This window comes from Sus scrofa, chromosome 14, assembly GCF_000003025.6.
Source record: "Sus scrofa isolate TJ Tabasco breed Duroc chromosome 14, Sscrofa11.1, whole genome shotgun sequence".
In the NCBI taxonomy this organism is placed as follows: domain Eukaryota; kingdom Metazoa; phylum Chordata; class Mammalia; order Artiodactyla; family Suidae; genus Sus; species Sus scrofa.
This window is the reverse complement of record NC_010456.5, coordinates 106337627-106361291: the sequence shown is the minus strand read 5'-3', so window position 1 is coordinate 106361291 and position 23665 is coordinate 106337627. Positions and strand designations below refer to the sequence as shown.

General features: G+C 39.6%; 1 pseudogene; it reads right to left on the bottom strand.

Moving 5' to 3' along the window:
- LOC110256856 overlaps positions 1-23299 on the bottom strand; it is a 65487-nt pseudogene extending 42188 nt beyond the window's left edge.

Below are 23665 nucleotides of genomic sequence, written 5' to 3'. Positions count from 1 at the left end.
GTTTGTACCTATATAACTGAATCATTTTATTGTATAGCAGAAATTACCACAACATTATAAAGCAACTACACATCAATAAAACCTTTAAAAGAGGAAATAAAGGTTAATTTCTAACAAAGGGTTCTTCGTAAAATCTAAAAATATTAAACCCACCTCCCTGCCAACATTGTTATATTGGCACTAACCACTTTTGTGGACTAATAAAATTCCTTTATACATAAATCTTAAGACAATTTCCTTTGAATCTAACCTTTTAAAGCACATACAATTTTTTAAAAATTATCTCAGGCAGCCTCACTAAATTTCTAGGATTTTCACTTAGGCTTAAATAAAGAGAGTTTCCATTTTCCCTACCCTGGATTTAGAACACTAATTTTTCAGAATGAGGAGCATCAAAATGGCCTTTCCATAAGAAAATTAATATTCAGGCCAACTCATGCTGCTGTGCCTGCTATAAATAACCTCCCAGGAAATCCAGAGACTGCTTTATTGATTTTGCTACTGTCCATAGCATCTTCACTCTTCTCAGTCATCCTTCCATATTATGTGAAAATGCCCCAATACTATTCCCATATTAAATTGGAAAAAAATAAGCTGTTCAAACAGAGATTTAAATAATTCTCTAGGAGAAACAAGGTGGAAAGAACTTGCAATCTCTTTCCAACTCTAGGAGTTTGCATTGTGGCTTGAGGTTAAGAACCCAACTGGTATCCAAGAGGATGTGAATTTGATCCTTGGCCTCTCTCATTGGGATAAGGATCCAGCATGGCCAGACGTGGCTCAGATATTGCATTGCTGTGGCTGTGGCCAGGAGCTGCAACTCCAATTCGACCCCCTAGTAAGGGAACCTCCATAATGCCGCAGGTGTGGCCTTACATATATAAATAAATAAATAAATAAATAAATAAATAAATCTATGTTCCTAGGCACAAAACATATAATGATGTAACTTGTAACACCAACAAAATTTAGAGTAATGAAGGTGGATGGGAGCAGAGCTAACATGTGCAGTTTGAAGCTACTGTGGAATCAATTCATACTGGACTATAATATATTTAGGATGGGAAACAATAATCTCCATTATTAACACTAAAAATTAACTTAAAAACAAGTAAACATTTGAAGGAGGAATTAAAAATATTCCACCTAAAAAAATCAAATAAAATTAGATCTATACTTGAGGAATTAAGAAAAAAATCATAAAATGCATTACAGTAAAAAAATAACAGCAGATATAAATCCTTCAATATAACTTATTACTTTACTTGACTGAAATTCACAACTTAAAACAAATAATGAAATAACGCTTCTTTTTTTTTTTTGCTTTTTAGGGCCCTACCTGTAACATATGGAAGTTCATAGGCTAGGGTTCAAATCAGAGCTATAGTTGCTGATCTACACCACAGATACAGCAACAGAGGATCTGAGCCACATCTGCCACCTAGACTACAACTCACAGCAATGCTGGATCCTTAACCCACTGAGTGAGGCCAGGGATTGAACCCACATTCTCATAGATGCTAATCAGATTTGTTTCTTTTGTTCCACAATGGGAATGCCTGAAAGAACAAAAATTTAAAATATGGTTTAAATATTTTATTACCTATCTATAATATATCCATACATGTGTAGAGTATCATTCAGCCTTACCACAGAAGGAGATCCTGGCACTTGTAATAACATGAATGGACCTTGAAGTAATTACTCTTGCAACAGATCAGACACAGAAAGACAAGCACCATATGATCAATTTTATATGTGATATGTTAAAAAAAATCTGATCTTGGAGTTTCTGCTGTGGCTCAGTGGGTTACATACCCAAATAGTCTCCATGAGGATGCAAATTCAATACCTGGCCTTGCTCAGTGGGTTAAGGATCTGGCATTGCCGTGAGCTGTGGTGTAGCTTGCAGACATGGCTCAGATCCCATATGGCTGTGGCTGTGGCATAGGCTCACAGCTACAGCTCCAATTCAAACTCTAGGCTAGAAATTTCCATATGCCACAGGTGGGCCCTAAAAATAAAAATGAAAATCTGATCTCATAAATACAGAGAACACACTGCTGGCTGGCTGCCACAGGTGGAGGGTGGTCAAAATGAATGAAAGAAATCAAAAGGTACAAACTTCCAGTTATAAAATAATTAAGTCCTGGGGATGTAGTCTATAGCATTATCACTAGACTTAAAAAAATTGTATTGTATACTTGAAAGTTTCTAAGAGAGTAAATCCTAAAAGTTCCCATTACAAGAAAACCAATAAAGATGTGTTATAATGCGTGTTAACTACACTTACTGTGGTACTCATTATTGTGGCATATACTGAATCATTATGTTGTACATCCATAATTAGTATTTTTTTCATTTTATGGCCACACCTCCACATATGGAAGTTCCAGGGCCAGGGGTCAAATCGGAGACCTGGCTGCAAGCCTATACCACAGCCATGGCAACACTGGATCTGAGCCATATCCACATTGCAGCAATGCGGGAGCCTCAACCCACTGAGAAAGGCCAGGGATCATACCCACACCCTCACAGAGACAGTGCTGGGTCCTCAGCTTGCTGAGCCACGACAAAAACTCCTGTACTTAATATGTTTTATGTCCATTATTTTCAATTTAAAAAACTGTATGTTTCTACAAGAAACCCACTTAAGACTGAAAGATACGAATATGTTAATGAGAAAGAAAGAAAAAAGATTTTGCAGGAAATGAGTAGTCAAATGAAGTAGGAATGATTATACTAATGCTAAGAAAATGTGAGATTTTAATCAAAAATAGTTTAAAGGAACAAATAAGAATGGGATGTTTTATATTGGAGTTAAAAAGGTGAATTCTTTAAGACGCTATAGCAGTATACATGTATATGCACCAAGCAACACAGCTTCTTATGAAGAAAACACCGAAAGAAGTGCAAGGATAAATGGAGAGTTCTACAGTAATAGTGGGAGATGGATTTAGTATTACATTGGACACAGGTGAAGAAAGACTCTGAAGTTTGAGGCTATTTCAAAAGAAACTTCCAAAACAAAGAGAAGAAAGATTTGTAAAAGAGAGAAAGAAAAAGGCATATTCAAGGCCTAGGGGACAGGTTCAAAATGTTTAATGTACTCATAATGGGACTATCAAAAGGAGAAAAACAGAGAACAAGAAATATAAGAAATATGTGAAACAATAATGACTGGGAATTACCCCCAAATTAATATCATATGCCACACCACAGATCAAAGAAATTCAAAGAACACTCATCTAAATAAATGCCAAAAAAACAAAAAAAAAGGAAACCTTACTCCAGGCATACATTTTTAAACTACCAAAACATCAAAGGTAAATTAAAAATTCTGGAGAAGTCAAAGGTAAAAAGCAACTTCCTTATCAAGGAACAAAGATAAGAATTATTCTGACTTTCCCTCACATACCTTGCAAGCAAGAAGTGAGTGGAGTGAAATATTTAAAGTGTTGAGAGAGAGAAAAAAAAAACCCACCAACCGAGATTGTGCATCCTGCAAACTGAAGCTTCAAAAAAAAAGGAGTAATGAAGACATCCTCAGAAAAAAGAAAAAAAGCAAACTGAGTGTATCTGTTACCAGTAGGACTGCCCTGCAAGAAGTCTCAACAGAAAGTCTTGCAAATGAAGGAAAATCATGCAGTTGAGAAACATATCTACATAAAGTAAAGAAGAATTACAAAGAAAGAGTGAGTGAAGTTTAATTTAACGTTTTTATTTTCGTTACTCGTAATTGATTTAACAGCTAAAATTTGTTCATATGAATAACAATGTATTTAATTAGGCAATGCTTATGAATATATCATACATAAATACATATTTTTGGAGTTCCCATCATGGCGCAGCAGAAACGAATCCAACTAGGAACCATGGGGTTGCGGGTTTGATCTCTGGTCTCCCTCAGTGGGTTAAGGCTCTGGCATTGCTGTCAGCTCTGGTGTAGATTTTAGATGTGGCTCAGATCTGGTGTTGCTGTGGCTGTGGCTGTGGCTGTGGCATAGGCCAGTAGCTGTAGCTCTGATTAGACTCCTCGCCTGGGAACATCCATATGCCATGGGTGAGGCCCTAAAAAGCAAAAAAGCAAAAAAGAAACTCAGAATTGGCAACAGATTCTTATATTCAACACCAAAGTAAAAAATATATATATATATTTCCCTTTGATATATATACATATACACATATGAGATTTCATAAAAATTAAAATGTCTGTAAAAAAATGACAATTAAAGGTATGAAGTGACAACCGAAGTGTATGGAAAGAAATATTTGCATTCAATACACATATAAGGGGATGATGCCATAAAAATCAACCTTTGCAGCTCAAAACAAAGACAAGGAGCCCAGTTTTCAAGGGCAAAGGAAGTGAGTAACATTTCTGAAAAGAAGATATAAAAATGGGTACCAGCACATGAAAATACATCCATCATTGTTCATTAAGATAACAAAATTATAGCCACAATGAGATACCACTTCACATTCCCTATGCAAGCCTTAGTCATTACAAGAATTAGAAATGAAACAGTGGCAATTATGTGGGAAATTGACATTGCTCATGTGAAAATAAATGCTGCAGTCACTGTGGAAATGTTTGGTTGTTCCACAAAATGTTAGACATAAAATTATCATATGTCTCATAAATTCCACTCTGAGGAATATACTCAACATTAATGAAAATATGTCCATGAAGAAACTTGTTCACAAATATTTGTAGCAACATCATTCTTAAGACCCAAAGAGAAACAGCACAAATGTCCACCAACACATGAAGGCTTAAAAAATTTTGGTATGGATATAAAATTGAATATTATTCAGCCATAACTGAAAAAACATAGTACTGATATATACTAAAGCTTAGATAATCCTACAAAACATTATATGGGATGAAAAAAAGCCAGAAACAAAAGGCACAAATCTATGAGTCCTTTTATATGATATACCCATAACAAGTAAATCCATAGCATAAAATAGGTTACAGGTTAACACATGATGGGATAGAGGGAATGGAGTGTGATCATTTAATGGATATGGCACGTTACTGCAAAGTGATGGGAAAACTTTGAAATAAGTGGGTGAGAGATCACACAACCTTGTGTCTGCACTAAGTACCACTAAGTGTACACTACTGTACAGTGTACCATTTTAAGGTTAACTGCATATTATGTGAATTTAATCTCAATTTTACAAACATTACTTCATAAACTGATCTACAAATTTCATGTGATCCCCATCAAACTCACCAATGATTTCTTTGCAGAAATTGATTAGTTTATCCTCAAATTTATCTGGAAATTCAGGGATACAGAAAACTCAAAACAATCTTTAAGAAATGACAAAAAAATTGGAAGACTTAAACTTCTCCATTTTAAGACTAAATACGAAGCTAGAAATTAAGACTATCAGATGATGTGCTACTGGGATAAGGACTGATGTATAGATTATTGGAATAGACATGAGATCACACAAATAAATCCTCCCACATAATGAGTCAACTGAATTTTTATAAAGGTTCCAAGATGATTCATGTGGGAACTGTTTTCAGCAAATGGTGCAGGATTCATGCTCATAGGCAAGTAACTCCAACTCTGTGTCTATGCCAGTTCATTTTACTTTATACTCAACAAGCAGGAGTTCCCGTCATGTTATATTGAAAATGAATCAAACTAGGAGCCATGAGGTTACAGGTTCAGATCCCTGGCCTTGCTCAGTGGGTTAAGGATCCAGCGTTGCCGTGACCTGTGGTATAAGTCGCAGATGGGGCTCGGATCTGGCATTGCTGTGGCTCTGGCATAGACTGGTAGCAACAGCTCCAATTAGACCCCTAGCCTGGGAACCTCCATATGTTGTGGGTGTGGCCCTTAAAAGTCAAAAAAAGATATACACACACAAAAGAACAACAAACAATTTAAATGCACCATTACAATATACATATGAAACACACTGTCTTTGAGATAACAAGTAAGGATGATGTTAGAAACTTTAAATCTCTCTCCACAAAATTCCTTAGCAATAAAATATTGCGCATGTATAAAATCAACACACTACTTTTACCTTCATCTGAATAGACCATTTTAACCTAGCTAGTTAAATTGTTTTCTTTTTGAATATTCAACTCATACCCACTGCCTTTTCTTGTACTCTTTCCAACCAAGGCACCTGCTGATTTGAAGGGTGAATGATGAAAACGTTTATGAGGTCACTGTCATATCATTTAATTACTAATATTTTCAATGCTGAATATCATCTATCTACAAAGCCTGAAGAAAATTAAGCATGGATACAGAAAGAAAGAGAATACAGCAATATGGATGCAAGTAGACATTCTCCTACTAAGTGAAGTAAGTCAGAAAGAGAAAGACAAATACCACATGATATCACTCATCTATGGATTCTAAAATAAGGCAAAAATGAACCTATCTACAAAACAGGAAGAGATTCACAGACATAGAGAACAGACTTGTGGCTGCCAAGGGGGAATGAGGAGGGAGTGGGATGGACTGGGAGGTTGGGGTTAGCAGATGCAAACTATTACATTTAGAATGGATAAAATAATGAGATCCTATGTACACATAGCACAAGGAACTCTATTCAATCTTTTTTTAAGTACAGTGAAGAGTGACATCAGAAAGATGCTATAATAGGAAGTTCCAGCCTTCTTCCCCCATAGAAACACTTGTTTAGAAATGATGTACAGACTAAAATGTCTTCATGAGATTGCCAGAATCCAATTAAACAGTCATAGGACCATAAGCAAGCACAAAACAGAAAACAGATAAAATAAAACTGATATTAAGTGCAATTGTACCAGACCTGAATCAGCACCTCCCACAAGCTGGAACAACTCTATATTAGAAAAACATGTCTTATAAACCTTTGATTCATGAACAATATGGGTAAAGGGCACCAACTTCCTGCACAGTCAAAATTCTATGCACAACTTCACAGCCAGTCTTCATGTCCACAATTTTGCATGTGAGGATTCACTCCACCAAAGATCATGTAGTGCTGTAGTACATATTTATTTTTAAAACTCTGCATATAAGTGGACTCACACAGTTCAAATCCCTGCTGTTCAAGGTTCAACCATACATATACATACAAAAAATACCATATGATTTTACTTATATGTGGAATCTAAAAAAGCCAAACTCATAGAAACAAAGAGTAGAAGGGGAGCCTCCTGAGACTGTGCGTGGGGCTAATGGGGAGATATTGGTCAAAGAGTACAAACTTCAAGTTAGAAGATGACAACGTTCTGGGGAGCTAACGTACAGAATTGAGATTACATTTAACTTTACTGTATCATAAACCTGCAAGCTGCTAAGGGAGTAGATCTTAAATGTTTTCCAAAGAAATAGAAATTATGTGGCCTGTTTGAGCTGCCAAACACGGATATGATGGCAATCATAAGACAATATCTGAGCATATCAAATCAATATATTGTATATCTTAAACATAGACAATGTTATATATCATATTGATCTCAATAAAGCTGAGGGGAAAATATTGAGGGTAGATCACATCATTTCAAGAAAGTTTTTTTTTTAACTGGATATGTAGATGTAGTTACAGCAACAGTGTAGGGAAAATATGTGCTCCAGTAGAGAACTATGCATTGTCTATAGCCTACGTTTGTGCTTTATCTGATTGTGATTACATTGGACCAATCTGAAATAATTTCGAAATTATCAATACCTGATAGCAATGCAAAATAATTCTCATCTATATACATGGACAGGAATTACATTGTTCTGTCCAGTGGAAGCTAAGCTGATGTTCCCAGCTAGTTTTGCCTTCATGTGCACACACACATCAACATTCCTCTAGTCTAAGTTTTATATCCTTCTCCTCTCAACTGACAATAACACCTTATTACAACCAAGACAACAGATTTCCTCATTAATGAGTTAATTAATATCTTTATCTTGTGTTCATTTAGGAAAAGAAGAAGAAATAAAAATGATCAATAGGTACATTATAAGATGCTCTATGCACTAATTAGGTTTTACCCTAGTCTCAGCCTATCGATAACCAATGGTATGGTTGGAACAGACCTTGTGATTTTTATGACTGCAAAAGCTTTAGGAAAAAACCATCAGGAAACTGTGAAAAATATAACTTTATTACCTACAGGACCTGGAAGTTACCAGCATACCTGGGGACACATTGAGAGATTGTAGGTGGAAGAAGAGAGAGAGACCATCTGCATGCAGACCTGGAGTTCTGCCCTCATTGGGGTAAAGAGTGGGGGCACAGGGCTTTGAGAGCACACTACTGGTGTTTAAAACATAAATAGAAGGGTATTCCATGCTCCTGGACTGGAAGAATTAACACTGTTAAAATGGCCATTCTGCCCAAAGCAAAAAGATTTAATGTGATTCCTATCAAATTACCCATGACATTTTTCACAGAAATAGAACAAACAATCCAAACGTTTACATGGAACCATAAATGATCCAGAATTGTCAAAGCAATCCTGAGGGGAAAAAAACAAAAAAACAAAAAAACAAAAACAAACAAACAAACAAAAAAAAACAAAAAAAAAGCAGCACTCTCCCAGACTTCAGACAATATTACAAAGCTATAGTAATCTAGACTGTGTGGTACTGGTAAAAAAAAGATATACAGACCAATGGAACAGATTAGAGAACCCAGAAATTAACCCAGATACCTATGGTCAATTATTCTCCAACAAAGTAGGAAAGAATATTAAAATGGGGAAAAGACAGTCTCTTCAGCCAGTGGTGCTGGGAAAACCAGACAGATGCAAGTAAGTCAGTGAAACTGGAACACCGCCTCACACCATGCACAAAAACAAACTCAAAATGGCTTAAAGACTTAAAAATGACACAAGATACCATCAAATTCTAGAAGAGAACATAAGCAAAACATTCTCTGACATCAACCATACAAATGTTTTCTTAGGTCAGGCTCCCAAAGCAATAGAATTAAAAGCAAAAATAAACCAATGGGACCCATTTAAACTTAAAATCTTTTGCACAGCAAAGTAAGCCACTAAAAAAAACCAAAAAGACAACCTACAGAATGGGTGAAAATAGGTGCAAATGATGCAATGGACAAGGGATTTACCTCCAAAATATAACAACTCATACAACTCAACAGCAAAACAACAAAGAACTCAATTGAAAAAAGCACAGAAGACCTGAATAGACTTTTCTCCAAAGAACACACATGGATGGCGAACAGGAACATGAAAAAAATGCTCATCCCTAATTATTATAGAAATGCAAATCAAAACTACAGGGAGGAGTTCCTGATGTGGTGCAGCAGAAACAAATCCGACTAGAAAACATGGGGGTGTGGGTTCGATCCCTGGCCTTGCTCAGTGGGTTAAGGATCTGGCGTTGCCATAGGCTGTGGTGTAGGTCACAGATGTGGCTCAGATCCTGCATTGTTGGGGCTGTGGTGTAGGCTCGCAGCTGTAACTCCGATTAGATCCCTAGCCTGGGAAACTCCATTTGCCACAGGCGCAGCCCTAAAAAGCAAAACAAACAATCAAACGAATACAAAAACTACAGTGAGGTACCACATCACATCTGTCACAGAGGCTATCATTAGTAAGTCTACACATAGCAAATGCTGGAAACAGTGTGGAGTAAAGGGACCCCTCCTGCACTGTTAGAATGTAAATTGGTATGACCGCTATGGAAAACAGTATGGAAGTTCCTTGGAAAATGAAATACAAACTACCATATAATCCAGCAATCCCACTCCTGGGCATATATACAGACAAAGCTTTCACTGAAAAAGATACATGCACCCACATGTTTATTGCAGCACTATTCACAAGAGCAAGACATGGAAACAACCTAAATGTCCATCAACACACGAATGGATGAAGAAGATGTGGTATGTATACACAATGGACTACTACTCAGCCATAAAGAAGAACAAAATAATGCCATCTGCAGCAATATAGCTGGAAGTAGAGGCTCTCATACCAAATGAAGTAAGTCAAAAAGACAACGACAGATACCATAATGATACCGCTTATGTGTGGAATCTAAAATATGCCACAGATGAACTTATCTAAGGAGGAGAAACAGACTCAGACATAGAGAACAGACTTGTGGTTGCCAAGGGTAAAGGGGGAGGGAGTGGGAGTTTGAGGTTAATTGATGCAAACTATTACATTTAGAATAGATGGGCAAGGTGATCCTACTATACAGCATAGGGAGCTGTGTCCAATCTCTTGCAATAAAAATTAATGGGGAATGATATGAGAAAAAAAATGTGTATATATATTTTGGGTCACTTTGGGTCACTTTGTTGTACAGCAGAATATGATACCACAGTATAAATCAACTATACTTTAATAAAAAATTAAAAAGTAGAAAAACATAAAGAGTGGGAATACAAAGGACCAGAAGAAGACAAAAACAAGTAACCAATAACCAAAATCAACCAAGAACAATGGAGGCTCAATGGGGGGAACTCTGTAGTCCTGTGGCTGTCTTGTGTTCATTTGATAGCCATATCTGAAGGGGATGCAACTTTGAATTTGGAATCAATGCCTTGGCAATCATAGCCTGAATCAGGTGCTTACATTGCAAAAAGCAAACCAAAAATACAAATGTCTGGGTTTATCCTACACATTAAAAAATGCAAATCAAAAGCAAAGAGGTATCACCTCACATCTACTAGGATGGTCATTGTCAAAATGAAAGAGGGAAGGAAGGAGAGAAAAAAAGGAAGGAAAAATAGAAGGAAGGAAGGAGAGAGAGAGGAAGGAAGGAAGAAAATAACATACTGATAAGGGAGTTGAGAAATTGAATTCAACTGTATTGCACATAGTTAATAGAATGTCATATGATTTAATACGACAAGCAGTGCGGACATTCCTCAAACAATAAAGACAGAATTAAATTATTACCCAGCAATCCTACTTCTGAGTGTTGACCCAAAAGTGCTGAATCAGGATCTCAAAGAGATATCAGTATTCCCACATTAACAATAACCAAGAGGTGGAAACATCCTAAATGTCTATCAACAATTATGGAAAAAGAAACATGAGAGGAGACTGGCAAAGACAGCAAAGCGGGAATACCTGAGCTTATTGCCTTGCATGGGCACACCAAAATAACAATTATTTACAGAACAACCATCAGTGAAAAAGACCAGAACCTACCAGAAAAGATCTCTAACAACCAAAGATATAAAGAAAGAACAACAAAGAGACTGTGAGGAGCAGAGGTGTGGTAGAGTGAAGTCTACCCCACCCCCAGGTAGACAACCCACAAGGAGGAGAATAATTACAATTGCAGAGGTTGTCTCCAAGCAGTGAGATGTCTGAACCCCCTATAGGGCTCCCCAGCATGATGGTCCTGCAACAGGGGGACGTGCCTCCAGAATGTTTGGCTGTGAAGGCCAGGAGGGCTTATTTTCAGTAGTTCAAGATGACTGAGGGAAATAGAAACAGAGACTCCACCCATGAAGGACACAGACAAAATTTCAATTCTCTGGGATGCAGGGCATAAGCAGTAATTTGAAAGGAGCCTGGGTCAGACAGACTTGCTAATGCCTCTCCCCAAAAGGCAGGAGGAAACTGGAGCTCCTCCTGTTTTTCAGCCATTTGGGGAGTTCATGTAAATGCTGGTGCTGCCAAGTCCTTCTGTGATTAGCATCAGCACCCAGCCCCCTCCATCCACCCAACAACCAGTACTCAGATACCTAAAGTGAAGCAACTAACCAAGTGGGGACAGAGCCCTACCCACCAGCAGACAGGCTGCCTTAAGAGCCTCTGACCTCACAGGCACTCCTGTATATAGCCCTGCCACCAGAGGGCCCAGGACCCAGCTCCAAACAGCAGTGCAAGGCACTAGTGCAAGGTCCCTCAGGACCCTGCAGCCAAGGAACTAAGGACTCAGCTCAACACACCACTCCAAGAATCCCCAGCCCTGCCCACCAGCAACCCTGCTCTAGTCTCAGGACAAGCCTCACCCACCAGCAAGTGGATAAGAGCTGAAGAACAGTGACAGCCTACACAGACCCAGTCCATCTATCAGTAGACCAGCAAGCCTGCTTATCCTTGGTGTCAGCCTGTATATCATCAGTGGACCTCAGTCACAGAATAACCAGAGGCCCACAGCCCTGAGATGCAGCCCATCCATCAGCAGGCCAGCACCAATCCTGAGACCCACTAGGCCTCAACCCTTTCTACCAGTTGGCCTACTCTAGGCTCAGGACCAGCCTCATCCACCAGTGGGAAGACACCGGCACCAAGACTGTGATAGCCCTGCAGACTACACACCCAACCCATCTACCTGAAGGCCAGCAGGTAGACACAAGGGACTTGGTGAGCCCAGCCCCACATGCCAGCAGGCCAACACAAGCTTCAGGACACCTAGAACCCAGAGCCTCTCGTGTCAGGAACCAGCCCCACATACAAGCAATCCCATAAGAGCTCTGGGATCCCTGGGTCCTATAGAGAGACCCCAGGACTTGCCTCTGCCTCCCAGTGGAATAGAACTTGCCCTAGAACCTGGCTTTACTTTCTTGGATCAGTCCCGGGATCTCTTAAAGCCTGACTCTGTCCACCAGTGAACCAGCACTATCCCTGAAATGCCTCAGAATTCCACAGTCAACTGCTTCATGACTCAGCCTGGCCAACCAGTGACTGGCAGCCACTGCACAGGGTGGCTACAGGCAACCAACTTGACCAACCTGACCAGGGCCAACCAAGACTACACAGTTGCCCACACCAGTCAGCCCACCACAACAGCAGGAACAACAGCCCACATAGGGGTAACTCCTGAGGCATACAGCTCTAGTGATGAGAGGGCAGTGTGTTGCTGGGATACACTGGATGTCTCCCACAAAAGGCCATTTCTCCAAAGTCAAGAAATACATAAAATCTACCAGATAAATAGTCATAGAAGCAACAGGGTAGGAAAAACAAGGCAAAAGAAGACCATGCTCCAAATGACGGAAAAAGAAAACCACAGAGGAGGAACTAAGTGAAGTAGAGATAAGTCATCCAACCAAGAACAAGTTCAGGGTAATGATCATAAAGATGATGAAAGAACTTGGGCAAAGCATGGATACATGGAGCAAGAAGTTAGTGGTTTTTAACAGAGTTGGAAAATATAAAGAACAACAAAACAGATATGAAGACTATAATAACTGACATAAAAAAACTAGAAGGAAACATGAATAGCCTAAATGAAAGAGAGGAACACATCAGTGAGCTGGAAGACAGAGTGGTGGAAATTCCTGACAACGAACAGAAAAAAGAAGGAAAAGAAATGAGGATAGTTTAAAAGACCTCTGACACCAACTAATCATACTAGCATTCATATTGCAGTGGTCCCAGAAGGCAAAGAGTGAAGTAAAGGAGCAGAATACATATTTGAAGACACAGGAGCTGAAAAGTTCCCTCTTCTGGGATCAGTAACAGGCATCCAAGTGCAGGAAGCATGGGTAGCCCCAAACTTGTCAAACTAAAGAGGAACAAACCAAGATACATTGTTGTTAAAATGTCAGAAAAAGATAAAGAGAGAAAATTAAATGCAGCAAGAGAAAAGTTACAAGTTACACACAAGGGAACTCCCCTAAGGCTACTGACTGACTTTCCAACAGAAACTCTTCAGGGCAAGAGAGAGGCATGATATATTTACAGCGATGGAAAGGCCAATCCAACAACCAATAATCCTCTACCCAGTGAGGCTCTCATTCAGAACTGAGGGAGAGATCAACAATTTTACAGACAAGCAAAGAGAAAAGAACTCAGCACCATCTAACTACCTTCACAAGAAATGATAAAGAGACTTCTCTAAGGCAAAAAGAGAGGCCAAAACTGAAACAGGAAAATTACAATGGAAAAAGTGCAACAGTCAAGGCAAATACACAATAAAGATATTTTTAAAATAGTGCTGCCTTTAAAGAGAAATCATAATTTATGAAAACTGCAATAAGATATCACTAAATGGTTAAAACCATGGGTGTCATTGCCATTTCCCAGGACTGTAGGCATGGGCCCTGGAAGCAACTCTCAGACATGTCTGTGAGACTGAATATACAAATACAGTTCACTTAAGTGAATACACATGTCATTTGTTTCATGCCCCACAAGTTTCATTCCCACTCTGTCCAAGTAACAAGTATTCCCTGGTGAACTGCTCTGGAATAGATAGCATGCATTTATGCTATAGGAAAAACATCATGCTCCAACTCTTTCAGGACATGACTCAAAACTATTCTTCGTGTTTTTGACTTGAACACAAACAAGGTTCAGGATGGAGAATGATTAAATGACTTTTATATGCACACTGTGTGCACCATCTTGGGTAGAAACACCGAAAAGGCACAGCTACGCAAAAGCTCCCTTGGCTCTCTTTTCTTCCTCCTCTTTAAGGCTGAAAACCATAACTGACCTGAAGGAGGTGGCCGCCCTGGAAGTGTTTCCAAGGACATCATTGGAGATAGATCAATCTGTTGAGGTCAGAGTTAGAGAACAGAGTCACCCACCATTGGTTTTTCTCAACTCCTCCACATGGCAGCAGGCTTCCTCCTGAACTCGGTCCTCAATGCTCCTCTTCCCCATCCCCAAATGCCTCAGCATCATGAGGGAGAAACATCAGCTTTCCTTCTATGACTTTGCATTGTGAATACGAGTCTTAACAAGAGACAATGCAGAAACTAGGAGGGAGGTCCTAGAGAAGAAGTGAGCTAGTGACACCTGGTAACCTTGCTGGTGGACCAAGCTCTGTTGGGGGGTGGGGGAAGGAAAAACTTCAAAGTCCCATATTTCATCCTCCCTACCTCTATTTCCAGTGCTGAACATGCACACGGGCACACCCACCATATACTTTAGCATCTCTTTCAAGAACTGAGAGACTGCCCCTTTGAGAAAACTCCTCTCCCAAATCAATCGGAGCTTCCTTCACTGTTTCATATCCACACAACACCATGGTAGGCTTCATGGCAAAATACAGAGTGTACACGGACCACATATTTTTTCCTTAAATTTTTTATTATACTTGATTTATAATGTTCTGTCAATTTCTGCTGTACAGGTGACCCATTCATATATCATGATATCATACACACACACACACACACACACACACACACACAATCTTTTTCACACATTATCCTCCATCATGTTCCATCACAAGAGATCAGATATGGTTGCCTGGATAGGACCTCATTGCCTATCCATTCCAAATGCAATGGTTTGTATCTACTAATCCCAAACCCCAGTCCATCCTGTTCCTTATCCCCTCCCCCTTGGCAACCACTAGTCTGTTCTCCAAGTCCATGACTTTGTTTCTTTTCTGTAGATAGGTTCATTTATGCCATATGATAGATTTGGATATCAGGGACATCATATGGTATTTGTATTTCTCTTTCTGATTACTTCACTCCATTTGAAAGTCTCTAGTTCCATCTGTGTTGCTGCATCTGCATCATTATTTTTATGGCCGAGTAGTATTCCAGTGTGTATATATACCATATTGTCTTAATCCATTCATCTGTGCTTGGACATTTAGATTGTTTCCATGTGTTGGTTATTGTGAATAGTGCTGCAATGAACACAGGGGTGCATGTATCTTTATGAATGAAAGTTTTGTCTGGACATACACTCAGGAGTGGGACAGCTGGATCATATCAAAGTTCTATATTTAGTTTTTTGAAACACCTCCATACTGTTTTCCATAGTGGTTGTACCAATTTACATTCCTACCAACAGTGTAGGAGGGTTCCCTTTTCTCTGCACCTGCACCAACATCTGTTAGTTATAGACTTACCAATGATTGCCATTCTGACTGGTGTGAAGTGGTACCTCACTGTACTTTTGAATGGCATTTCTCTAAAGATAAGTGATGGTGAGTATTTTTTCGTGTGCCTGTTGGACATCCATATGCGTTCTTTGGAGAAAAGTCCATTTGGGCTTTCTGCCCATTTTCCAATTGGGTTGTTTGTTCTTTTTGCTGTTGAGTTGTAGGAGCTGTTGGCACATTTTGGAGACTAAGCCCTTGTCAGTTGCATTGATTGAAACTGTTTTCTCCCATTCCATAGGTTGTCTTTTTTTTTATGCTTTCCTTTGTTTTGCAAAAGCTTGCCCATTTGATTAGGTCCCATTGGTTTATTTTTGTTTTTATTTCCCTTGCCATGGGAGACTGACCTAAGAAAACATTTGTAAGGTTGATGTCAGAGAATGTTTTGTCTATGTTCTCTTCTAGGTGTTTGATGGTGTCTTGCCTTATGTTTAAGTCGTTAAGCTACTTTGAGGTTATTTTTGTGTATGGTGTGAGGGTGTGTTCTAGTTTTGCTGACTTACATGCAGCTGTCCAGTTTTCCCAGCACCACTGGCTGAAGAGACTCTTTTTTTCCCATTTTATATTCTTGCCTCCTTGGTCAAAGCTTCATTGACCATAGGTGTCTGGGTTTATTTCTGGGTTCTCTAATTCTGTTCCATTTATCTGTATGTCTGTTTTTGGACCAATACCACACAGTCTTGATTACTATAGCTTTGTAATATTGTCTGAAGTCTGGGAGAGTTATACCTCCTGGTAGGTTTTTTCCCCTCAGAATTGCTTTGGCAATTCTCGGTCTTTTATGGTTCCATGTAAATTTTTCATTTGTTCTAGTTCTGTAAACATGTCTTGGCTAATTTCGTAGGGGTTGCATATTGAATTTCTAGGTTGCTTTGGAGAGTATGGCCATTTTAATGATATGAATTCTTCCAATCCAGGAGCATGGAATATCTTTCCATTTCAATGAATCCTCTTTAATTTCCTCGATTCATGTTTAATACTTCTCAGCATGTATGTCTTTCACCTCCATAGTCAGGTTTATTCCTAGGCATTTAATTTTTGGGAGTGCAACTTTAAAAATACTGCATATTTATATTCACTTCCTAATATTTCATTGTCAGTAAACAGAAATGCAACCGATTTCTGAATGGTAATCTTGTACCCTGCTACTCTGTTGAATTCATTGATCAGTTCAGGTGGTTTTTGTGTGTACTTAGCATTTTCTATAGACAGTTATCAGATCATCTGCATAGAGTGACAGTTTTACCTCTTCTCTTCCAATCTGAATACATTTTATTTCTCTTGTTGGTCTGATTGCTGTGGCTAGGACTTCCAATCCTATGTTGAAAAAAAGTGGTGAGAGTGGGCATCCTTGTCTTGTTCCAGATTTTAGTGGGAAGGCTTTCCACTTTTCTGCATTTATTACATTGCCTGAGGGTTTGTCATAAATAGCTGTGATCGTGTTCGGATATGTTCCCTGTATACCCACTTTGATAAGCGTTTTTCTCATGAATGGATGTTGGATTTTGTCAAGTGCTTTTTCTTTACCTCTTGAGATGATCATGTAGTTTTGGCTTTTGTTAAGGTGGTATAGGACATTAATTGATATGCTTATATATATTGAACCATCTCTATGAAATTGGGGTGAACCCCATTTGGTAGTTGTGTATGATCTTTTTTATATGTTGTTGGATTCCGTGGGTTAAAATTGTGTTGAGAATATTTGCATCTATATTCATCAAAGATATTGGCCTATGATTTTCTTATTTGGTAGTATCTTTGCTCAGTTTTGGTATTAGGGTGATGGTGGCTTCATAGAATGCCTCTGGGAGGGTTCCATGTTCTTCAACCTTTTGGAAAAATTTTTAAAAGTGGGTATAAGTTCTTCTTTGTATGATTGGTAGAATTTGCCTGTGAAGCCTTCTGGTCTTGGACTTTTGTATGTAGGGAGTGTTTTTATGACATATGCAATTTAATTTCTAGTGATCAGTCTGTTCAATTGATCTATTCCTTCGTGATTCAGTTTTGGAAGGCTGCATGCCTTTAGAAAGTTGTGCATTTCTTCCTGGTTTTCAAATTTGTTGGCATATAATTGTTCATAGTATTCTCTTATGGTTTTTTGTATTTCTGCAGTATCCGTTGAGATCTCCTTTATCAATTGTACTTTTGTTTGAATTCTTTCTCTGCTATTCTTAGGAAGTCTGGCCAGAGGTTTGTCAAATTTGTTTACCCTTTCAAAGAACCAGATCTTGGTTTTATTCATCTTTTTCTATCATTTTTGAATTTCTCTTATATTGACTTCCTCTGATCTTTTTGATTTCATTCCTTCTGCTGACTTGAGGTTTTGTTTGTTCTTTATTTTCTAAGTCTTTTAGGTGGTAGGTTAAGTTGTTGATTTAAGATTTTTCTTCTTTTTGAGGAAGGCTATGAACTTCCCTCTCAGAACTCTTTTTGAGGCATCCATAGATTTGGAATGGTTGTGTTTTCGTTACCATTCCTCTCAAGATATTCTTAAATTTCCCTTTTGATTTCCTTGTTATCCCATTGGTTTTTTAGTAGCATGTTGGTTGGCCCTCATGCGGGCAGTATTTCTCACTTATTTTCCTGTGGTTGACTTCTAGTTTCACACCATTGTGGTCAGAGAAGTTACTTGAAATAATTTCTATACTCTTAAATTTGTTGAGGTTAGTTTTGTGCCCCAGTCTGTGGTCAATCCTTGAGAATGTTCCATGTGCACTTGAAAAGAATGAACATTCTGATTTTCTTCAATGTAATATCCTGTAAGTATCCATTATGCCTCCATTTTCTAGTGTCTTTTAGGATCTCTGTTGCCTTGTTGATTTTCTGTCTGGAGGATTTGTCCATTGATGTGAGTGGGGTGTTAAAACCTCCTAGTATTATTGTGTTCCCATCAATTAATCCTTTTCCGTCTCTTCATATTTGTTGTATGTATTTGAGTGCTCCTAAATTAGGGGCACATATATTGACGAATGTAATAGCCTCTTCTTGAATGGATCCCTTGAAGGACATTAAATACTGTCCTTCTTCGTATTTCTCTGTGGCCTTTGTCAGTTTTACAGCAGTTTTTTTTTTCCTTTTAGATCTGTATACTGGCTTAAGTGATTCCTTTGCAATTGTGGTTTCCTCCATCCTATTTCTTCTCAGTTCTTTTTTATTTAGAGGAGCCCTTTCAGTATTTCTTTTAGAATAGGTTTAGGATTGCTCTGTTCTTTTTGTTTTTGTTGGTTGGAGAAATTCCTCTATTTTAAATGATACTCTTGCTGGTAAAAGCATTTTAGGCTGCAAATTTTTCCCTTTTAGATATCTGAATATACCTTGCCACTCTCTTCTGGGCTATAGTGTTTCTAGAGAGAAAACAGCTGATAGTCTTAAGGGGGGAGTGGTTCCCTTACAATTAACTCTTTGTTTCTCTCTTGATGCCTTTAGAATCCTCTTTTTAACTTTTGCCATTTTTATTATAATATGTCTTGGTGTGGGTCTATTTGAGGTCAAATGGTCTGGGACCCTCTCTTCTTGCTATATCTCGATACCTGTTTCCTCCAGATTTAGAACATTTTCAGCCATAATTTCTTTAAATATATTTTCAATCCCCTTTGCTTTTTCTTCTCCTTCTGGAATCCCTATTATGTGTAGATTGGCCAGCTTTATCTTATCCCATAGGTCTCTGGTGCTGCTTTCATGTGTTTTCATTTGTTTTTCTGTCTGCTGTCCTAATTGGATGATTTCCAGGATTCTATCTTCCAAGTCACTAAGCCATTCCTATGCATTATTCATTCTGCTCTTCAGGGCCTTTCACTTGGCTTGTGTCTCTGACAATGAACTTTCTCATGTTGGTTGGCTCCTCCTTATATGTTCTAGATCCTTTCTAAAGTAATCCACATTACTGTTCATATACACTCTTAATTGCTTTGTATTCATTCTAATTCCTTCAGTATTTTCACTGTCTCCTTTTTGAACTTGGTATCTGTTAGACTGCAGAGGTCAGTGTCTGTTTCATTTTTTGCTCCTTCAGGGGGAACCTTTCTGTTCTTTTAACTAGAAATGGTTCCTGAGCTTCTTCACTTTGCTTATATTTTTCTCATTCTGTGAGTTTAAAGAAAACAGCTCCCAAAGTCTTGGAAGGCTTTTTAAATGTGAGAGCACCTCTGGGTATTTTGTAAAGGCGTACTGTTTCTTTTCAAGCTGCTTTTGGTTTGGATGCTTGCTGTCTCTTTCCTTAGTGTGTGCAGGCTGTTAACCCCTTGTCAGGGTGCTGTATGTGCTTCCAGGGAGGTGGAGCCACCGAGCCAGGCTAGTAGCAAGTGTCTGGTTGCTGGGCCGTTGATATTGACAAGAACCCATAGAAGGTGGTGCAGCCTGCTCCCAGTTGCTGGGCCCTGGGAAGTGGCAGTTATCCTCAGGCAGGTGTAAAATGTGCCTGGAGCATTTGGCAGTGGCAGCAGCAGGCCATGTGCATTCCCAGGGGAGTGAGAGTACTACCAGGTGGTGCTCAGTTGCAGGGTCCTCCTCTGTGGCAACCTGTGGGGCTGCAGCTCTTGGCTATTCACAGACCCCTAGCAGTGACAGGCAATGCCCACCTCTGGAGTCTGAGATGGCTGAGACTGACCCCACTGCCCATAAATCATGCAAGAGATATGCCATCACACTTAGCCCATGCAGGAGGCACCACCACCCCAGTCCACACAAGAGGGGCCAGTGCCCATAGCCTGTGTAGTAATCACCTCGGTGCCCATAGCTTTGCCCTCCAAGAGTCCACACATGCACTGAGAAAGATATTCCTATGGAAATCTACCTCACCTCCTCCAGTTTTCCCCAACAATGGCACATTGCTTCTCATGTGGGTCCAGTTCAACTCCCAGGGTGCCTCAGATCTGGTGATCCACTCCCTAGTCCTTGGCACACCAATCCCTAACCCTTCATATTGTCTACACACAGCCAACCCTAGTCCTGTCCCCAGTACTGACCTCCTCAGCCTGAGTCTCAGCACCCAGGCCCCTGCCACTTGATTCAAGCTGAGGTGTCCTTGGAGGTGGTACTGACCATCTGTGCAGCTCTCTGTCTGCATTGCCCTCCTCAGTTCAGCTGTTGCACGTTTCTTGGAGGCTTCAAGGTCCCTCCATCTTGGCTGATCTCCCCATCAGTCCCAGGGTGTGGGTTCCTTTCCTCTTTCACAGCTCCCTCTCAAGAGTTTTAGTCCTGTCCTGATTCCTTTCTCTCTCTCATTTCTGCATTTGTTATACCCAGTTAGGTGGAGGCTTTCTTCCCCTTTCTTTGAGGTTTAAGGTCTTCTGCCAGCGTTCAGTACAAGTTCTATGCAAATCGTTCTACATGTAGATGGGTTTTTTGGATGTGTTTGTGGGAAAAGGTAAATGCCACATCTTATTCCTCTGCCATCTTGATCCTGCAGGGCCGTAGACGTTTGAGAGCTGGGAGTGGAGATGCATATAATAGCAAAAATAAAATAAAATAAAATAAATATTTGATAATATATTGTACCTGATGCAGAATGTATTATCATGCTACTATTATGTTTTTATTCTGCCACATACAGCCTCAAATATTTCTGAACTTAATACATAAATATGATGGTAATTATTAGAGCTCCCACTTATGGATGTCCTGTGATGTGCCAGGCAATCCCCTGAGCAACTGGCACACAGATTACAATGAATCCTCTTATCAGCACCTTTAGCAGGTTTATTTGCTCCACTTATAAATAAGGAAACTGAGGTCAGGGAATTCTATTTCTTCTTTTTTTTTTTTTTTTGTCTTTTTGCCATTTCTTGGGCCACTCCTGCGGCATATGGAGGTTCCCAGGCCAGGGGTTCAATAAGAGCTATAGCCACCCACCTACACCAGAGCCACAGCAACTCAGGATCTGAGCTGCATCTGCAACCCACACCACAGCTCATGGCAATGCCGGGTCCTTAACCCATGAGCAAGCCAGGTATCAAACCCACAATCTCATGGTTCCTAGTCGGATTCATTAACCACTGCACTATGAGAGAACTCCTCTATTTCATTTTTAGCATCCTGTGGTTACTATACAGAGGCTTCAAAGCTGGTGCAGCCCTAAAATAAATAAAATAAAAAGTAAAAAATAAAACAAAAACATAGAAACAAAAATCAGATAATTCGAATACCCATCCTAGTTTGAGATCTGCTAGTATTACTAGCACAAAAAGAGAATAAATGTCATAGAGGCAGTGCCAGGACATGCAGCATCTCATGCAAGAACAATATTGTCCATTCTGTAGCATTCATAGGGTCCAGACAGCAGCTTCCTGCAGATACCAATTGAATGCTCTGACCACCACCTGGACCCTGACTCATCACATCTTTCACCTGAAGAAAACACACAACTCACATAGGACCTGGCTTCTCTAAGGAAATCTCTACGCACTAAACACTTCATTTACTTTTTAGCTTCAGTGCAAAATCATAGCAAATGGCTATGAAACAGAGAAGGGAACCAACACTCCCAACTTTTGCCACTTCATTATTTTGATTCTACCATATAAAGACCTAAATGTTACTCTCCTCACAAAACACGTTATTTCATTCCTCTATTTATAATAACGACAGGCCTGAAAATCCAAGAGACATATCAAATTTTAGAGGGAGTAATTTGCTTCACAATAACCTATTTCTTACACCTCGCTCACAGGAATATATATTAGTTTTAGAGTTGGGCTTAATTTAATTACCCTTTGCAACACAACAAAGGAGCTCAAAACTTAGTTACATTGGCTAAGGACTTGCCAATGTTCTTTTTTTTTTTTTTTTGTCTTTTTGATATTTCTTGGGCCACTCCCGCGGCATATGGAGGTTCCCAGGCTAGGGGTCCAATCGGAACTGTAGCCACCGGCCTACGCCAGAGCCACAGCAACGCGGGATCCGAGCCGCGTCTGCAACCTACACCACAGCTCACGGCAACGCCGGGTCCTTAACCCACTGAGCAAGGGCAGGGATCGAACCCGCAACCTCATGGTTCTTAGTCGGATTCGTTAACCACTGCGCCACGACGGGAACTCCGCCAATGTTCTTAATGTCTAATTCTAGACTATTACTGAGAATTGGGAGAGGAGTGGGGCCAGGCAGAAGCTTTCCCTTCCCAGAGCTCTGTTTCCAGAGTGGGGGGAGAAGAAGACAGGAGAGACAGAGCACCAGGACCACAACCAGACCCATGATGCTTTCTCTTCTTAAACAGACAGCTGTGAGCCTGAAATGTAACTTTTATAATAGTCTAAAGCTTTTAAAGGGTCCCTGCTCTATCACCTTTCGTCCCCCTGATTGAAACAAACCAATCAGTTATATCCACTTTGTACTCTATTCTGAGTCAATTTTGCCCCACTGATAAAAATAAAAATAAACTGTCCTTCAGGTCTGTTTTCTCTGTGTCCAGTTGAAACAAGAGTTTTAACTAAGGAACAAATTCACCTTGACTAAAAATGCAGCTGCAAGTCTTTCCAGTTATGCTCACTTCATACCACCCTTCTTGTAATAATGTAGCAACTGTGTGCCCTATGTCCTAGCCAGCAGCCCTGCTAATTGTGTACCCAGCATTGCTTATCAGTTCCGCTTCTATTACCTTGCTTGCTCAGTTTCTTAGGGATGAATGCTGTCTGCTTGGGGAAGGGGGAGGTCCAGGATGCTTACATGGGAAAATCAAGACCTTGTAATGAACAAAAGTTGATGGAGAACAAAGACCTGGTACTCAGGTACTGGAGGTGACTCCTCTGAGCCCACAGTGGTGCTGAATAAACCTTGCTTTTCCATATATCTGAGTGCCATTTGTCTCCTTCCACTGCCACACTTTTTGTGGTTTCCACAACACAGTGACCACTCTGGAAATTCTGGTC